Source organism: Myxine glutinosa, chromosome 1 (assembly GCF_964187855.1).
Source record: "Myxine glutinosa chromosome 1, kmMyxGlut1.1, whole genome shotgun sequence".
NCBI classification, from domain to species: domain Eukaryota; kingdom Metazoa; phylum Chordata; class Myxini; order Myxiniformes; family Myxinidae; genus Myxine; species Myxine glutinosa.
Genome location: NC_136261.1, coordinates 382122626 through 382142790, shown reverse-complemented (window position 1 = coordinate 382142790; position 20165 = coordinate 382122626). Strand labels below are relative to the sequence as shown.

The following is a 20165-nucleotide window of genomic DNA, read 5'->3' as shown; positions in this document are numbered from 1 at the left end:
GCAACCAGCCAGAGGGCACTGCATCGGCCACACAGTCACACTCCCAGCAATGATTCAACCAGCCAGGGGGCACTGCAGCGGCGGCACAGTCGCAGTCGCAGCAATGATTCAACCAGCCAGGGGGCACTGCGTCGGCGGCACAGCCGCACTCCCAGCAATGATTCAACCAGCCAGGGGGCACTGCATCGGCGGCACAGCCGCACTCCCAGTAATGATGCAACCAGCAGCCAATGGCATGATGGGCTAAATGTCCACTTCCTGTACTAAAGTTCATTGTTATTTGTTGTTTCTTCGACCAATCAGAGACGAGATGTTTGTGTTTCAAAATAAAAAAATAAAACAAAAATAAAATAAAATGGAACTCACCCTCAGGTGAAGAATGAAGAAAAACTCGTTCATCCAATTCTCCCCTCACAGTTCATAGAATGAGGAAGTAAGGCGGGGCAACAAAATGAACCTGAACAGGAACGAACTTGTAGGTGATCTATCCCATTTCTTCCCATCTGGTGAGGTTCATGTTAAAGTCTTCATCGTCTTTACAACAGGTGAGTCAAAGTTGAGGTTTCTCTTTTGTTTCGTTACCACTTTCGGTCGAACCTGTGCAGGTGTGGGTTTTGTTGTTTGCACATCGTACTGCGGTAAAACATTGTTTATAATCTATTGTGGTGTTTATAATCGTGTATTTTAATTATTAATTATTTATTGTCTATGACGTCGGTAAATTATTGTTGTGGTGTTTATAAACACGTAAATGGATTTGCAGATGATCTTTCCAATTTTCCAAGATCTGCTCTGTTGTTGTGGAAACTGTTTTTTATTAATCAAAATGGAGACGAGAAAGCATTCGATGGGGTTCCACACGAAGTAGTTACCTGGGCATTGAGGAAGTTAGGAGTGGAGGAATGGTTGATCAGAGTAGTGAGGGCAATGTACGAGAGAGCGCACACAGCTGGAAGGACGAAGGACGGGAACAGTGGTGAGTTTGAGGTGAAGGTGGGAGTGCATCAGGGGTCGGTACTAAGGCTGGTTAAACAAAATTCCTGTTTATCATCACTTTTGTTAAAAAAAGTGGGTAGGGAGGGAGGGTTTTTTTTTTGTTTTTTTTCAGAGTGAAATTTTAATGGATTATTCAACACACAATATGTTTTTTTCTTAAATATACTTGATCGGGCATACATGATGAATCATGTTATGATTTCTAAACTAGTAAACCTTCGTATGTACGCACTGATACGATTCAAATAAAGAAAATAAAGAAACCTATGTCACATTGAGTTCTGTTTACTTTTAATATTTGCTGATACATATAACATTAACAATGGTACACCAAAACTTCGGCTTTTAAGAATAATGTCCGGTTGCCATACATGTATCTATCAGCAGCTATTGCTATTATAGCACTCATAGATGTATCTATATATCAGCAGCTACTGCTATTATAGCACTCATAGATGTATCTATATATCAGCAGCTACTGCTATTACAACACTCATAGATGTATCTATATATCAGCAGCTACTGCTATTATAGCACTCAGAGATGTATCTATATATCAGCAGCTACTGCTATTACAACACTCATAGATGTATCTATATATCAGCAGCTACTGCTATTATAGCACTCATAGATGTATCTACATATCAGCAGCTACTGCTATTATAGCACTCATAGATGTATCTATATATCAGCAGCTACTGCTATTGCAACACTCATAGATGTATCTATATATCAGCAGCTACTGCTATTATAGCACTCATAGATGTATCTATCTATCAGCAGCTACTGCTATTGTAGCGGTTACCGCTGGATGCACACAATCGCCTTGCACCGGCCAGAACACGGCCAGACGCGCCTCTCCTGGGCATGCCCGGACTCACTGTTCCCGGGCACGCCCGAACCTCCCGGGCACGCCCGGTCTCGTCTTTCCCGGGCATGCCCGCTCTCGCCTTTCCAGGGCTCGCCCAGAGCATCTGGGCATGCCCGCTATCGCCTTTCCAGGGCTCGCCCAGAGCGTCCGGGCATGCCCGCTATCGCCTTTCTAGTGCTCGTCCAGAGCGCCCGGGCACGCCCAGCCTCGACTTGCCAGGCCGCAGCCAAACACGCCCGGGCAGGTCCAGACTCGCCTTTCCAAGGCTCGCCCTTGACACCCGCGCATGCCCGGTATAGCTTTTGCCGGGCAAACTTCCCGACATAAATGTGTATATATATTGCTGCCCGATAAACGGGCTTTTGTCAGAATACCTGAGCTGTTTTGTTTCAATAAAGCAACTCGGACGAATTCCGTCTTTGGTCGCGTCACTTCTTTCGACTCGCGTTGGAGCGCAGCTCCTTCACTGGTGACCTACCGACATGGACACGGCAGTGACTCTTAAACTGCCTACCTTCTGGGAGGCTCACGCGGCTGTTTGGTTCGCCCAGGCGGACTCCCAGTTCGCCCTGCGAGGCATCACCGCGGACGACACCCGCTTCCACCACGTCGTGGCAGCGCTCGGTTCCGCCACCGCGGCCCGCGCCCTGAGCCTCCTCGAGCACCCGCCGGCTGCCGACAAGTATGACGCGCTGAAGACGCTCCTCCTCGACGCTTTCGCCCTCTCACCTGCGGCACACGCACGGCGCCTGCTCGACCTGCCCGAGCTCAGCGACACGCGCCCGTCCGAGCGCATGGACTATATGCTCTCGTTGCTTGGTGAGCACTCTCCGGATTTTCTGTTCCGCGAGTTGTTCCTTCGCCAGCTGCCTCACCCGGTACGCCTCGCCCTGGCTGGCACGTCGATCACCGATCCCCGCGCCCTCGCCAGGGAAGCCGAGAAGATCTCCTCGGGGGGCCAACACATCAGCGTGGCTACCTGGAGCCTGCCGCCGTCCGAGGCGACGCCCACGACGCCCGAGCGCCCTGCGCGGTTGGAGGCCGAACTGCCGGTGAAACTGGCGGCTGCCACGCCGCACCGACCGCTTCCGACACGACGGCCGGGGCCTCCACCTGACCAGGTGTGGTGTTATTACCACGCCAGGTTCGGATACAAGGCTCAGACGTGCCGACCCCCGTGCACTTTCGGCAAGTCGGGAAACGGCCGGGCCGGCGTTCATTCCCAGCCATGAGCGCCGGCCACTCGGGCAACTTGCTTTTTATTCGGGACAAAGCGTCCGGGCGGCGTTTCCTTTGTGACACCGGCGCCCAACTGAGCGTCATACCCGCCTCCGAGCAGGACAGGCGGGATGCCGTTTGCGGCCCCTCTTTGGTCGCTGCTAATGGCTCGGCCATACGCACTTTCGGCCCGCGCAACGTCACCCTCTGCTTCGGCAGCCAGCGCTTTCAGTGGACCTTTGTGACTGCCTGCATCCCCATGGCTTTGCTGGGCGCTGACTTCCTCTGCGCGCACGGACTGCTGGTCGACGTCAAACGTCGTCGCCTTGTCAACGCCGAGACCTTCAGCTCCCTGGCATGCACGATGAGCAGCTCCGCGCCGACCGAACTGGCGTGCGCCCTCCCGACGGCGAACGAGTTCGCTCGCCTGCTCGCGGAATTCCCGGCCCTCACACGGCTGACGTTTTCGGCCGTCGCAGTGCGGCATGGGATCGAGCACCACATACCCACTACAGGCCCGCCGGTCTATGCCAGGGCCCGCCGCCTCGACCCGGCCAAGCTCGCCATGGCAAAGGCCGAGTTCGACGCATTGGAGCACCTCGGCATCGTGCGGCGCTCCAATAGCGCGTGGGCCTCACCACTGCACATCGTGCCAAAGCCGGGGGGCGGATGGCGCCCGTGTGGCGACTACCTCCGCCTCAACGACGCTACCACCCCCGACAGGTACCCGATCCCACACATCCAGGACTTTTGCGCCCGTTTGGCGGGACGGGTCATATTTTCCAAAATTGAACTGATACGGGGATACCACCAGGTACCTGTCCGGGCGGCCGACGTCCCGAAGACGGCCGTCATTACGCCGTTCAGCCTGTTCGAATTTTTGAGGATGCCGTTTGGCCTCAAGAACGCGGCCCAGGCGTTCCAGCGCTTAATGGACGGCGTGCTGCGCGACCTGCCATTTCTTTTCGTCTATCTGGACGACATCCTCGTCGCCAGCACGTCCCGCGCCGAGCACCTCCTCCACCTCCGAACACTGTTCGGTTGCCTCAGCGAGCACGGCTTAATTGTCAACCTGGCCAAATGCCACTTCGGCACGATGACCGTTGACTTTTTGGGCCACCGCATCACCAAGACCGGGGCCGTGCCGCTGCCGACCAAGATCGAGGCCATCACCATGTTCCCGCGTCCCCGTTCCATCAAGGCCCTACAAGAGTTCCTCGGCATGGTGAATTTTTATCACCGATTCGTGCCCCGCGCTGCTCAGCTCATGCGGCCCCTTTACGAGGCCCTCCGGGGCAAGCTGGCCAAGCATGACATCGTTTAGTCCGCGGCCATGGACGCCGGCTCCACGAGCGCAAAACGGGCCCTTGCCGATGCAACACTGCTGGCTCACCCGGTGCTCAACGCGCCCATCGCCCTCACTACGGACGCCTCCAACGACGCGGTGGGCGCCGTCCATGAACAATGGGTGGACGGGGTTTGGCAGCCACTCGCTTTTTTCAGCCGGCAGCTCCGGCCGAACGAGTTAAAATACAACCCGTTCGACCGTGAGCTGCTCGGTCTATTCCTGGCCGTTCGCCATTTCCGACACCTCCTGGCGGGCCGCCCATTCACGGCTTTCGTCGACCACAAGCCGTTGGTCTACGCAATGGCCAAAGTCACGGAGCCATGGTCGGCCCGCCAGCAGCGCCACCTCTCCGCCGTTTCAGAATTCACCACGGACATCCGGCACGTCGCCGGCAAAGACAACGCTGTGGCCGACTGACTTTCTCGGGCCAGCGAGAACACGGTCCACCTCGGCATGGACTTCGCGCTCATTCCGGCTGACCAGACGACCGACACCTCGGTGCAGGCCCTCCGGGCGGCGGACACGGGCCTCCGCCTGGCCAACATCCCCTTCGCGGGCACCGTCCTGCTCTGCGACGTCTCCCAGGGCCAGCCTTGCCCCATCGTGCCCGTTTCCTGGCAGCGCTGCATCTTCGCCTCCATCCACGGCCTTTCTCACCCGGGCCGGAAAGCTTCTCAGAAGCTGGTGTCGGCGCGTTTCGTCTGGCATGGCCTTCGACGGAACGTCCGCGACTGGGCCAACGCCTGCACGGCCTGCCAGCGGGCCAAGGTCCACCGCCACACCCAGGCCCCGCTGGCACCTTTCACCGTGCCTGCACGGCGTTTCGATGATGTCCACGTGGATCTGGTGGGTTCCCTGCCCCCATCGCGGGGGTTCACCCACCTGCTCACCATGGTGGACAGGACCACCAGGTGGCCGGAGGCCGTGCCCCTCACCTCCACCACCACCGCCGACATGGCGCAGGCGTTCATCGCCACCTGGGTCGCGCGCTTCGGCGCACCGGCGGACATCTCGTCCGACAGCGGCCCACAGTTCATGTCCGAACTTTGGGGCACAGTCGCCCGCTCGTTGGGGGTCACGCTGCACCGCACCACGGCCTACCACCCGCAAGCCAACGGGTTGTGCGAGCGGTTTCACCGCTCCATAAAGGCCGCACTCATGGCCGGCCTTCAGGACGACGGTTGGACCGACCGGCTGCCGTGGGTCCTTTTGGGCCTCCGCACGGCCCCCAAGGAGGACCTCCGGGCGTCCGCCGCCGAGCTCGTCTACGGCCAGCCGCTCCGCGTCCCGGGCGAGTTCGTGCCCGACGCTACCAGTCCCTGGTCCGCCGCACACCAGCGCTCGGACCTCCAGGAGGCCGCCCGCCGATTTGCCCCCGTGCCAATGTCCCGCCACGGTGGCCCCCAGTCCTACGTCCCCCTGGCGCTTCGCACAGCGGAGTACGTCTTTGTGCGTCGACGCGCACTGGGGGCCACTCCGTCCGCCGTACGACGGGCCCTTCCGGGTCCTGCGACGGGGCGACAAGTCCTTTGTCGTCGACGTTGGCGGCCGGTCGGACCGGATCTCTGTGGACCGCCTCAAACCGGCGCACATGGACGTCGACCGACCACCACGGTTGGCCCTTCCTCCGCGGCGAGGCCGCCCCCCGTCCACAGTTCCCCCCGCTCGACCACCCACCACCACGTCGGACCCCTCCCCATGACCCTCCAGGGGTCGCTTCGGCCGGGTCATCCGGACCCCCCTTAAATTGACCCTGCCGGTGCAGGTCGATTCTGGAGGTGCGTGTGTAGCGGGTACCGCTGGATGCACACAATCGCCTTGCACCGGCCAGAACACGGCCAGACGCGCCTCTCCCGGGCATGCCCGGACTCACTGTTCCCGGGCACGCCCGAACCTCCCGGGCACACCCGGTCTCGTCTTTCCCGGGCATGCCCACTCTCGCCTTTCCAGGGCTCGCCCAGAGCGTCCGGGCATGCCCGCTATCGCCTTTCCAGGGCTCGCCCAGAGCGTCCGGGCATGCCCGCTATCGCCTTTCCAGGGCTCGGCCAGAGCGTCCGGGCATGCCCGCTATCGCCTTTCCAGTGCTCGTCCAGAGCGCCTGGGCACGCCCAGCCTCGACTTGCCAGGCCGCAGCCAAACACGCCCGGGCAGGTCCAGACTCGCCTTTCCAAGGCTCGCCCTTGACACCCGGGCATGCCCGGTATAGCTTGTGCCGGGCAAACTTCCCGACATAAATGTGTATATATATTGCTGCCCGATAAACGGGCTTTTGTCAGAATACCTGAGCTGTTTTGTTTCAATAAAGCAACTCTGACGAATTCCGTCTTTGGTCGCGTCACTTCTTTCGACTCGCGTTGGAGCGCAGCTCCTTCACTATTATAGCACTCATAGATGTATCTATATATCAGCAGCTACTGCTATTATAGCACTCATAGATGTATCTATATATCAGCAGCTACTGCTATTATAGCACTCATAGATGTATCTATATATCAGCAGCTACTGCTATTATAGCACTCATAGATGTATCTATCTATCAGCAGCTACTGCTATTATAGCACTCATAGATGTATCGATATATCAGCAGCTACTGCTATTATAGCACTCATAGATGTATCTATATATCAGCAGCTACTGCTATTATAGCACTCATAGATGTATCTACATATCAGCAGCTACTGCTATTATAGCACTCATAGATGTATCTATCTATCAGCTGCTACTGCTATTATAGCACTCATAGATGTATCTATATATCAGCAGCTCCTGCTATAATAGCACTCATAGATGTATCTATATATCAGCAGCTACTGCTATTATAGCACTCATAGATGTATCTATATATCAGCAGCTACTGCTATTATAGCACTCATAGATGTATCTATCTATCAGCAGCTACTGCTATTATAGCACTCATAGATGTATCTATATATCAGCAGCTACTGCTATTATAGCACTCATAGATGTATCTATATATCAGCAGCTACTGCTATTATAGCACTCATAGATGTATCTATATATCAGCAGCTACTGCTATTATAGCACTCATAGATGTATCTATCTATCAGCAGCTACTGCTATTATAACACTCATAGATGTATCTATATATCAGCAGCTACTGCTATTACAGCACTCGTAGATGTATCTATATATCAGCAGCTACTGCTATTATAGCACTCATAGATGTATCTATCTATCAGCAGCTACTGCTATTATAGCACTCATATATGTATCTCTATATCAGCAGCTACTGCTATTATAGCACTAATAGATGTATCTATATATCAGCAGCTACTGCTATTATAGCACTCATAGATGTATCTATCTATCATCAGCTATTGTTATTATAGCACTCATAGATGTATCTATATATCAGCAGCTACTGCTATTATAGCACTCATAGATGTATCTATATAACAGCAGCTACTGCTATTATAGCACTCATAGATGTATCTATATATCAGCAGCTACTGCTATTATAGCACTCATAGATGTATCTATATATCAGCAGCTACTGCTATTATAGCACTCATAGATGTATCTATCTATCATCAGCTATTGTTATTATAGCACTCATAGATGTATCTATATATCAGCAGCTACTGCTATTATAGCACTCATAGATGTATCTATATAACAGCAGCTACTGCTATTATAGCACTCATAGATGTATCTATATATCAGCAGCTACTGCTATTATAGCACTCATAGATGTATCTATATATCAGCAGCTACTGCTATTATAGCACTCATAGAGGTATCTATATATCAGCAGCTACTGCTATTATAGCACTCATAGATGTATCTATTTATCAGCAGCTACTGCTATTATAGCACTCATAGATGTATCTCTATATCAGCAGCTACTGCTATTATAGCACTAATAGATGTATCTATATATCAGCAGCTACTGCTATTATAGCACTCATAGATGTATCTATCAATCAGCAGCTACTGCTATTATAGCACTCATAGATGTATCTATCTATCAGCTACTACTGCGATTATAGCACTCATAGATGTATCTATCTATCAGCAGCTACTGCTATTATAGCACTCATAGATGTATCTATCAATCAGCAGCTACTGCTATTATAGCACTCATAGATGTATCTACATATCAGCTACTACTGCTATTATAGCACTCATAGATGTATCTATATATAATAATAATAATAATAATTCATTTATTTTGTATAGCGCTTTTCCAGAAGCCAAAAGGCGCTTTGACAGAGTGGAAAACATAATGCATAACAATACATGAAAACAACAATTGCAAAAAGACAAGAATCAATAGGGAAATATTTAAAGCAAAAGGAGGGAGAAGGAGAAGAGATAGTCAGGGGTTAGATGCTGTGGGTTGAATGTTGAATGCAGTGTTGAACAGGTGGGTCTTTAGTGATGTTTTGAATGTGGTGAGTGAGGAGGAGTCTCTGATGGTGTGAGGTAGTGAGTTCCAGAGGGTGGGAGCAGCGATGGAGAAGGCCCTGTCCCCCCAGGATCTGAATTTGGTCCGGATGGAGGGGGTCAGGAGGTTGGTACCAGCAGAGCGGAGGTTGCGGGTGGGAGTGTGTCTGGAGAGGAGGTCAGCCAGGTAGGATGGGGCCAGGTTATGGAGGGCTTTGTATGTCAAGAGGAGGATTTTGTACTGGATTCTCTGGGGGATGGGGAGCCAGTGAAGCTTGTAAAGGACGGGGGTGATGTGGTCATGGATCCGGGAATGGGTGAGTAGACGGGCAGCGGAGTTCTGAATGTATTGGAGTTTATTGGTGATTTTTGAGGGTGAACCATAGAGGAGGCTATTGCAGTAGTCCAGACGGGAGGTGATGAAGGCGTGGATGAGGGTTTCTGCAGCCGTGGAGGAAAGGGATGAGCGGAGACGGGCAATGTTTTTCAGGTGAAAGAAGGCTGACTTTGTGATCTGTTTAGTGTATTTGTCGAAGGAAAGGGTTTGGTCAAAGATGACGCCAAGATTCCGGATGTGAGGGGAGGTGGATATATCAGCAGCTACTGCTATTGTAGCACTCATACATGTTGAGTCGGGTTCAACACCAAGAGAATGTTGGTTGCCGTTTATTGATGTATCTATCATCACCTACGACTACATCACCTACATGTAGTGTAGCGCTTGTTTAATTTTTGACGAGAAATCCACAGCAATAATTATCACGTAAGGCTCTCCCGTTTGCCGATGATATTTGGCTTCTCCTTCAGAATACCAACTACTTCTTGAACTTCCGAGTGGGCCTCTTCTCGGCAGTACGACTCTTACTGCAGGTACTGCATATAGGATATGACTCATCTGTGGTACTCAGCTCCTCAACACAGCCACAGAAATAGCACACATCTTCATAGCCAGCCGTGTAGTATGGCTTCTCTGTCGCATCGTTGCATGTGAGATTGGCTTTGGCGGAGACATTATTGAAGACGTTTGCCTCATTGGTCTCCTGCAGATCGGCGAAGTTTGAGCACATGTAACTTGGCTCAGATAGTACACGAGCACATACAAAATTCGAACCCTAACTCCACTGAGCGGGAACGGATTTTACTGACCACGAGCAAAAAAAAAAAAAATTTTTTTTTGGGGGCGGACGACTTTTATGGGGCGGGCGGCGATGATAAACAGGAAGTTTTTTTTAACCAGCCTAAGTCCACCACTATTTGTAGCTGTGATTGAGGTGCTGGCTCAGAACGTAAAGGAGGGTTTACCGTGGGAGTTGTTGTGTGCAGATGATCTGGTGTTGATTGCGGAAAGTATGGATGGACTGAAGGAAAAGATGAACAAGTGGAAGGAATGTATGGAGGCAAAAGGTCTGAAGGTGAATATCGGAAAGACTAAGGTAATGGCAAGTGGTAAATCATGTGGTGAGGTGGAAAGAACTGGGAAGTGGCCGTGTGCTGTGTGCAGGAAGGGTGTGGGGAACTGAGTGGCGTGCTGATGAGGAGGGGAGTGTCGTAGAAGTTGAAGGGAAAGGTGTATGCTGCATGTGTGAGAGGTTTTATGATTTATGGGAGCGAGACATGGGTAATGAATGTAGAGCAGCAACGAAGGCTGGAAAGGGTGGAAATGCGAATGGTTCGGTGGATGTGTGGAGTATCGTTGAGAGAGAGGAAGTCAAATTATGAATTGCGAAAGATGATGGGAATATAACCTGTGATTGATGCTGTGAAGAGGAACGGGTTGAGATGGTTTGTCATGTGTTGAGGAAGGATGAAAGTGACTGGTTGAGAAGAGTGATGGAAATGAATGCAGAAGGAAGTAGAGGACGGGGAAGACAGAGAAAGACTTGGTAAAAGGTGGTGGAAGAAGAAATGCGGACAAGGGGGTTAACAAGGAGAGATGCAGAAAATAGGGCAAAATGGAGAGATTGTCATGGGGCCCGCAAGGCTAACCCCCGCTCTAGCAGGGAAAATGGCCTTAAAATGGCCTTAAAATGGCTGTTGTTGTGTTTATGTTTATAAACATGTATTTCAATTATTAATTATTTATTGTCTATCACATGGGTAAAGTATTGTTGTGGTGTTTTCAAACATGTATTTTAATTATTAATTATTTATTGTCAAACACGTGGGTAAAGTATTGTGGTGTTTATAATAGTGTATTTTAATTATTAATTATTTATTGTCTATCACGTGGGTAAAGTATTGTGGTGTTTATAATAGTGTATTTTAATTATTAATTATTTATTGTCTATCACGTGGGTAAAGTATTGTGGTGTTTATAATAGTGTATTTTAATTATTAATTATTTATTGTCTATCACGTGGGTAAAGTATTGTTGTTGTGTTTATAAACATGTATTTTAATTATTATTTATTTATTGTCTGTCACGTGGGTAAAGTATTGTTGTGGTGTTTATAAGCATGTATTTTAATTATTAATTATTTATTGTCTGTCACGTGGGTAAAGTATTGTTCTGGTGTTTATAAACATGTATTTTAATTATTAATTATTTATTGTCTGTCACGTGGGTAAAGTATTGTTGTGGTTTTTATAAACATGTATTTTAATTCTTAATTATTGCCTATCACGTGGGTAAAGTATTGTTGTGGTGTTTATAAACATGTATTTTAATTCTTAATTATTTATTATCTGTCACGTGGGTAAAGTATTGTTGTGGTGTTTATAAACATGTATTTTAATTATTAATTATTTATTGTCTATCACGTGGGTAAAGTATTGTTGTGGTGTTTATAAACATGTATTTTAATTATTAATTATTTATTGTCTATCACGTGGGTAAAGTATTGTTGTGGTGTTTTCAAACATGTATTTTAATTATTAATTATTTATTGTCAAACACGTGGGTAAAGTATTGTGGTGTTTATAATAGTGTATTTTAATTATTAATTATTTATTGTCTATCACGTGGGTAAAGTATTGTTGTTGTGTTTATAAACATGTATTTTAATTATTAATTATTGCCTATCACGTGGGTAAAGTATTGTTGTGGTGTTTATAAACATGTATTTTAATTATTAATTATTTATTGTCTGTCACGTGGGTAAAGTATTGTTCTGGTGTTTATAAGCATGTATTTTAATTATTAATTATTTATTGTCTGTCACGTGGGTAAAGTATTGTTGTGGTGTTTATAAACATGTATTTTAATTATTAATTATTTATTGTCTGTCACGTGGGTAAAGTATTGTTGTGGTGTTTATAAACATGTATTTTAATTATTAATTATTGCCTATCAAGTGGGTATTTTGGGTCTTTTGAGGTATTCGGGGTCTTTTGGGTGTTCGGGGACTTTTGGGTCTTTCGGTCCTCGGGGACTTTTGGGTCATCTGGGTTTTTTGGGTCATCTAGGTATGTTGGATCCTCATGGACATTTGGGTCATTGTGGACTTTTGGGTCCTCAGGACTTTTGGGTGATTTAGGTCCTCAGGGACTTTTGGGCCATCTGGGTCCTTGAGGACTTTTGGGCCATCTGCGTATCTTTGGTCATCAAGGACATTTGGGTTATCTGGGACCTTTGGGTCCTCGGGGACTTTCGGGTCATCTGGGTATTTTGGGTCCTCGGTGACTTTTGGGTCATCTGAGTCTTTAGGGTCATCGGGGACTTTTGGGTCATCGGGGACTTTTGGGTCTTTTGGGTCATCAAGTACTTTTGAGTCGTCTGGGTTTTTTGGAGACTTTTGGGTCATCTGGGTCTTTTGGGTCATCATGGACTTTTGGGTAATCTTGGTTTTTTGGGTCTTTTTGGACTTTGGGGACTTTTGGGTCATCTGGGTCTTTTGGGTCCTCGAACCTTTGGGTCATCAAGGACTTTTTGGGACTTTTGGGTTCTCGGGGACTTTTGGTGATTTGGATCTGAGGGGACTTTTGAATCATCTGGGACTTTTGGGTCCTTGGTGTCTTTTGGGTCTCAATGCTAAAGGGTTTTCCAAGGTCTCAGCAGTCTAACGGGTTAAAAGGTACATTTGAATAGGGCGTAATTAATTAATAGACGTCAAAAAGTACGACACACACACACACACACACACACACACACACACACACACACACACACCTCATCCAATTATAGTAGAAGATAACCAGTCTCTGTCGAACCTGTGCTTGGGGTGTGTTTCGTTTCCAATTGGCTTGCTATCGCTTTCCAAGCAAGTCATTCCATATAACTGCTCGCCAAGCTGCTCACCTAATCACTCAACAAGCCACTCGCTCAGCTGCTCACCAAAGCGCTTGGCAAGTTTGTCAAGTTTGGGGAGGTTGTTATCAGAGGAGAATCTAGTAAAACTGAAAACGACGATCTGATCATGGATCTGGAGTTCCATGATATTATTGTTTCCATGGTGACCGCCGTGTTGTTAAGCGGTGATCATATTAATAGGATGTGGAATATGAATCGGTGTTTTAATTTTAAAATGTTTATTCCTTTCCACCAACGAGATGGTATTCATCGAATACTTACACTGTGCAGTCCACTTGTTGCGAGCCAACTCTACTTTTTTTGAACATTTTTTTCTTTGATCCAACATGGCTGCCAGACCACGTGAGCGATGACTTCATAAATTTATATTCTCTAATATATTTGTTGCATAAATCACACTCAATACATTTCAAACTGATCAGACTAAGCATTGTCTCTGTCGAATTATGACGTCATAATTATGGCACCAATGACGTCATCGTTAACAACACCTATTTCCCATATGGAGTTCTTTACAATGAGCCATGTTTAAATTTTTCCCAAGCAGCGATTTTGGAGAAATAGAGGTGCAACATTTTTCGGTTTTTCCAAGATGGCACCTGTACCACATGACCTATGACGTCAAGATTGTCATTAAAATATTCCACATGAGGAGGTGCTCCGATGTCGAAAATTTCGTGCCGATCAGAAAAACAGTTGCTGAGGAATTTTTGTTTTTCATACTGATCAGATCATGCGTTGTACTTGTCGAATTATGACGTCATAATTAAGGCACCGATGACATCACCATCAACATATCTTATTCCCCATGGTGAGTACTTGAAAATGAGCGTTGTTTCAATTTTTTCCATTGAGCGGTTTGGGAGATATAGAGGCGTAACGTTTTTCCAAGATGGCGCCCGTACCACGTGACCTATGACGTCATAATTAAGAATAAAAAAAATTGTACAGGCGGCGGCGCTTCTATGGTAAAATTTAGTGTCAATCAGACCAACGGTTGCCGAGAAAATGATTTTTTTAAATGCAGATACGGCACACGTATGCACCTGAATGCTTAACCCTGCTTTTCGCTTCGCGAGCGCAGGATAATGAGGATTTTGAGGAGTTTAATGGACAAATAGAGAAGATGCGACAGAAACAATTGTGGGATGTCCCCCTCCACTCTTGGTACTCAGCAGTGATCATTAACTGATTGTATTGTATGGGTGGTCGTGGGGGTTATTACCCTGCGCTCGCGAGGCAAAAAGTGGGGTTAAGCATTCATGTGCATACGTGTGCTGTACGCCGTGTCTGCATTTTAAAAGTTCATTTTCTTGGCAACCGTTGGTCCGATTGACACGAAATTTTACCATCGAAGCGCCTCCGCCTGTATAATATTTTTTATTCATAATTATGACGTCATATGTCACATGGTACGGACGTCGTCTTCGCAAAACGTTACACCTCTATTTCTCCCAAACCGCTCAATGGAAAAAATTGAAACATGGCTCATTGTCAAGCACTCACCATGGGGTATACGATATATTAATGGTGATATCATCGGTGCCTTAATTATGACGTCATAAATCGACAAGTACAACGCTTCATCTGATCAGTATGAATAAAACAAAAAATTCCTCTGCAACTGTTAGTCCGATGGACACAAAATTTTCAGATTATATGTAGCTAATCCTGTAGAATTTTTTAATGATAATTATAATGTCATAGGTTACGTGGTACAGACGCCATCTTGGAAAAAATCGAAAAATGTTGCACCTCTATATCTGCGAACCCGCCCGATGGAATTTTTTTTAACATGGCTCATTGTCAAGTGCTGCCCTTGGGGAATAAGATATGTTAATGAGGATGTCATCGGTGCCTTTGTTATGACGTCATAATTTGACAAGTACAACACTTATTAGACAGTGGGCCAAGCCTCAAAAATCTGTCTAGTTTTTGACTTTCGTGACCCACCTCTGCTATGTACCTGAAATTTTGTAAAGATTTAGATAAAAAATCACTTAGAAAGAATTCACAACTCGTCAGTGCAAAAAGTTGCACATTAATTAGTTATGCTAATTAGCAAAATCTAGAGCCATCTTGTGTCCATTATTATATCGTGTACAACTGAATGTACAACTGTGTACAACTGAATGGGAATTCTAAATATAAAGTATGTAGTCTATGTAGAGATGGGGAAACCGTCCAGGGGTTTGGGTGATCGAGGTCCTACACACACACACACACACACACACACACACACACACACACACACACACACAGACACAGACACAGACACAGACACAGACACAGACACACACACACACACGGAAATGATTTAAAATTTTTTTTTACCAGAAAATGGCCATTCTAATTTTAATATCAAACTGAGTGATATGTATATTTTTTAATTCTTCATGAACTGAAATTAATTATCAAACTAGTTATCCAAGCTCTTATTAAAAATGAATTGGGATGTTATAAAAAATAACATTTATGAAAAAATTCACTTATTAAAAATCTTATTAAATTGGTTTACGAGTTATCAAGTGACCACTATATTCGTCATGGGTGTGTGTCTGTCTGTGTGTCTGTCTGTCTGCAGCATAACTACCCGATGATCATCTGATCTTGATGAAACTTGGGTGGGAGGTTGATATCATTATCTAGTTGTGTCCTGCCTAGAGTGTGCGTATTGCGCCCATTGTGGGCGGAGCCACGCCCGAAAAAGATGTCTTTTTAGGGGGTAATCGATTTCAAGCTTCATCTTCTCCGAGGGTTTTGGTGGAATCTGACAGGGGTTTCGGTATTTGGTTCGGCCAATGTCATGTGTCTAGCCCCACGGAGCTCGATTTTTCATTTTCACCCCAAGGTCAAGGTCACAAGGTCACAAAATTTAGAAAGTCGATTTTTGATGGTTTTATTACATTGTTCGCTTCCTGATAGGGTGAAATCTCGTACATGATCTTATATTATCACATACATCATGAAATCCAAGTTTTCCAACAAATTTCAGAATCTTCGACCTTTGACCTTTGAAGGTCACAAAGGTCAAAATTTCAAAGTTGTTTGAATCGAACCCAATTTTCGGTATTGTGTAGCTAACTAACCTCATAACTGATTATACATTGTTTTCTATCTAATTTCAAGGTCAGTAACCTTCGTTTTGACGTTTCCGGGCCTGGCCTGTCCAGGCCTGTTTCGGTTATATTCCATCCTTTGTCATTGAATACCGATCGCTCTTGAACCATCGTCGTCTCCTGAATTGTCTTATATAAAATTATTAAATAATGGAATCACTTGGCTGTGCGTATTGACGACATGCATGAAGCAAAACCCCGAAGAACTAACATCAGAATCTTCGCCTTCCATGGCTGCATCTGACTACATGCAAGTCGCCATGACAGCTGCGCCAGCACTGTATGTACAGTCTGAAACGAAGCGCGCGATTGGCTGATTAGCGCTCACGACCACTCGTGGCCTATGTTACATGTGCTGTGATTGGACAATATTTATTAAAAAGATCGTCAACATTTTGGGTGTTTTTTCCACATTTTGAAAATATGTGCAAGTTTTGTGCTTGTCGAGTTTCAGATATTAATTCTGTAATATTTTTACACAACATATTATAAATGCAGGTAGATATGCGAGGTGGGTCATGAAAGTAAACAAAACAGGGGCTTGGCCCACGGTCCATATCCGATCATTGGGAATTATTTTTCTCAGCAACTGTTGGTCTGGTGGGCACGAAATTTTCACCAGAGGAGCGCCTTCTCCTGTGGAATATTATAATGATAATCATGACGTCATATGTCATGTGGTAAGGCGCCATCTTGGAAAAACCGAGAAATATTGCACCTCTATCTCCAAAACCGCTGCATGGAAAAAATTGAAACATGGGTCATTGTAAATAACCCTATATGGGGAATAGGTGTTGTTAACGATAACGCCATTGGTGCCATAATTATGACGTCATAATTAGACAGGGACAACGTGTTGTGAGAATGAATCAAATCCACAACTTTGCCCCATAGGTCGGTTTAATAACAATCAGATCTCTGGCATCATCCTGTAAAATACAATCATGCAATATATGTATCAGGATCTTGGCATCATATGGAAAGGATCGATATCAGTCAACGCAAGCAAGCCTAGAATACGAGCGGGTACATACCATCCAAGTCTACATGTCATAGTATAATGTCGCAGGAGTGGCCCAGAGTTGCGGACGTCCGAGGTCTTATAGACGCCTCTCAGCGGTTTAAGTGACCATCACACCTGGGTTCAACTTTGATACATTTTCACTACATTCTCCCCGCCATTAGAACTTCACTGCCGCCAGGCAGGAATCAAGCGTGCGTCAGCATTAATTGATTGGGGATGTCATTCCATGTCAGTCGGTCCATCCGTAGCGGTCAGGGTGGCGAATTACCCTGCCAGCACGGGTCCGGAAACTACCGGGTACGACGTCCCCAAGCCCGGAGTCCCCTGCATCGGAGTCGCCGCTGGAGGCAGGTGTCGGAGGGGGCACCTCAGTGCCTTTAGGCAAGGGTCTATCTGGCGAAGGGAGGGACGGCAGATGCTCCACAGGGGAAGCTTCGGGAGAGTCCATAGACTCGTAGATCGGTTCATCGATATCCCTATAAGGGTCGATGAACCCAGAAGGGGCGAGATGGCGTACGGAGACAGTGGACTCACGTCCATCTGCCATCATCACACGAGCATGCTCGGGATTAGCCTGCAGTACCTGCACCTTATCCACTAAGGGATCGTACTTGCTTGTGCGAACCGCACGTTTGAGATAGGCCGGCCCTGGCTCAGCGAGCCAACTGGGTAAAGATCGGATACCGCCCGAGCTTCTAGGGTGGTGGAACAGTCTTTCATGAGGAGTCTGGTTGGTGGCCGTACATAATAGAGCCCTGATCGAGTTCAGCGCCACAGGTAGCGACCAAGCCCATTTATCTAGGCCCCGGCCGAGGGTCCTGAGGCTTAGCATGACGGCCCTCCATATAATCCCATTGAAGCGTTCGACCTGCCCATTCGCCTGGGGTCTGTACGGAGTGGTGTAACTCAAAGCGACATTATTTTGGAGCAAGAAAGACCTCACTTCCTGGGACAGGAACACCGCACCCCGATCGGTATGCACGTAGGCCGGATATCCAAACATAGAAAACAAATTCTGCAGGCACCATATGATTGTGGCAGCCGTCATATCCGCGCACGTATAAGCGAAAGGGAATCGCGAGTACTCATAAATGACAGTGAGCAGATAACGAGAGTTACTCGACACCGGCAGCGGTCCTTTGAAACCCAACGACAATCTCTCCCACGGTCTAGTAGCCCAAACCAGCGTCCCCATGGGGGGGGGGGGGGGGGGGGGTTGTAAAAACGCGGTTTGAGTTCCGCACATACAGCGCAGTCGCGGCAGACCCCGCGGATGTCCTCAACCGAGTACGGCAGATTACCACGACGCACATGATGAGCGAAACGCATCACACCAGGATGACACATAGAGTCGTGCAAAGCGCGCAGACCTTCCAAAGTTACGATACCCGCGCACGTAGCCGGCCTCGATAAGGCGTCGGCGACCAGGTTATCCTTCCCCTGGCGATATTTGATGGTGTAGCAGAAGTCGGCGTGTTCGATACGCCAGCGAGTGATTTTCTCATTCTTAATGCGTTGAGCATGTAAGGTGTCGTAAATGAACGCCACGCTTTGTTGGTCCGTGATGATTTGGAAGCATCACCCGAGCAAGTACGGTCGCCATCACCAAATCGACTCGACGATCGCGTATGCTTCCTTTTCGACAGACGAATGCCTCCGCTCAGCGGAGGTGAGAGTCCGCGAAAAGAAAGCCACAGGGCGCCCCCCTTGGGAGAGAGTCGCCGCGATCGCATGATCTGAGGCATCACTTTCTAAGACGAAAGATTTGCTCTCGTCGATAGTCGCCACAGCGGCGCCAGCGATGTCAGACTTAAGGCCTCTAAAGGCAACCAAGGCGGCTGGGCTCATGGGGAACGTGTCGCAGGCCACAAGGGGGCGGAGCTTCGCAGAGAAATTTTGCACCCACTTAGAATAATGGGCGAACAGCCCGAGAGCATGCTTCAGTGAAGCTTGATCGCAGGGCGGAGCCATATCGAGCAAAGGTCGCAGATGCTCCTTATCTGGTGCAACAGAGCCGTAGGTCACAGTGTACCCCAGAAGATCTATCGTGCGCAGGGAGTAACGACACTTAGCCTCATTCATGGTTAGGCGATACCTCTGCGCGACCTCGAGGAAGCGCTTCAGATTAGCATCATGATGCCCCTGGTCATGCCCACAAACCGTAAGATTGTCCAGATATACAAAGACATCTGTCAAGTTCTCCTTAGTAACGAGGTCGTCCATAGCCCTCTGAAAACAGGTGACCCCGTTCGTCACCCCAAAAGGTAGTCGGGTGAACTGGTATAACCTTTGACCCGATTCAAAGGCGGTATAGATGCGATCGACCCTAGAGATGGGGATCTGATGATACGCACTACGCAGATCGAGAGTGCTGTAGACCAAGTACTGGGCCACCTGTCGAACCAGTGCGTCCATCCCCGGTAGGGGGTAGGCATCCAGCTGTGTAAAGCGATTAATCGTTTGTGAATAGTCGCTTACCATGCATCTGCGATGCGCTTCACGTCGCACCACTAAGACCTGTGCACGCCACGGCAACCGGCTAGGTTCTATGATACCTTCCTTTAAGAGCTGGGCCATTTCCTCCGCAATAAATTGGGCATCTGCCCGTGAGTAGCGTCATGATTTTACCACTACAGGTGTGCAGTCAGTGGTCATGTTGGGGAACAGCGAAAGAGGCTCAATTTCCATTCCTGCGAGTGCACACACAGCAAGCGTGTCAGTCCCACCAAACTCCATTGCTAAACGTCCATGTCGCTTAAGAAAATCATGTCATAACAGAATGTCAGCACATAGAGCAGGTAAGACCATGAGATGTACATCTGGAAACATGCGTCCCTTTATCACAAGCTTCAATCGACATTCCCCTTTTGAGCTGAGCCTAAGCCCTTGGGAGGCCATAAAGATCTGTCATGTTGTCCCAAGAACCGGCCATC

At 47.9% G+C, this 20165-nt stretch overlaps 1 protein-coding gene across 12 annotated transcripts in view; it reads left to right on the top strand.

Moving 5' to 3' along the window:
* LOC137416120 (uncharacterized) overlaps positions 1-20165 on the top strand; it is a 114115-nt gene that overhangs the window by 8750 nt on the left and 85200 nt on the right. For 6 of the 12 annotated variants that reach the window (XR_010982205.2, XR_010982202.2, XR_010982203.2 and 3 more), the window contains exon 1: positions 412-545. The exons of 2 other annotated variants lie outside the window; for them this stretch is intronic. The gene's annotated coding sequence lies outside the window, so the exon portion shown is untranslated. Of the gene's footprint in view, positions 1-411; positions 546-9632; positions 9711-10158; positions 10253-20165 lie in introns of those variants that run through there. 4 more of the 12 variants (XM_068101683.2, XM_068101666.2, XM_078770245.1 and 1 more) reach the window with 4 other exon arrangements.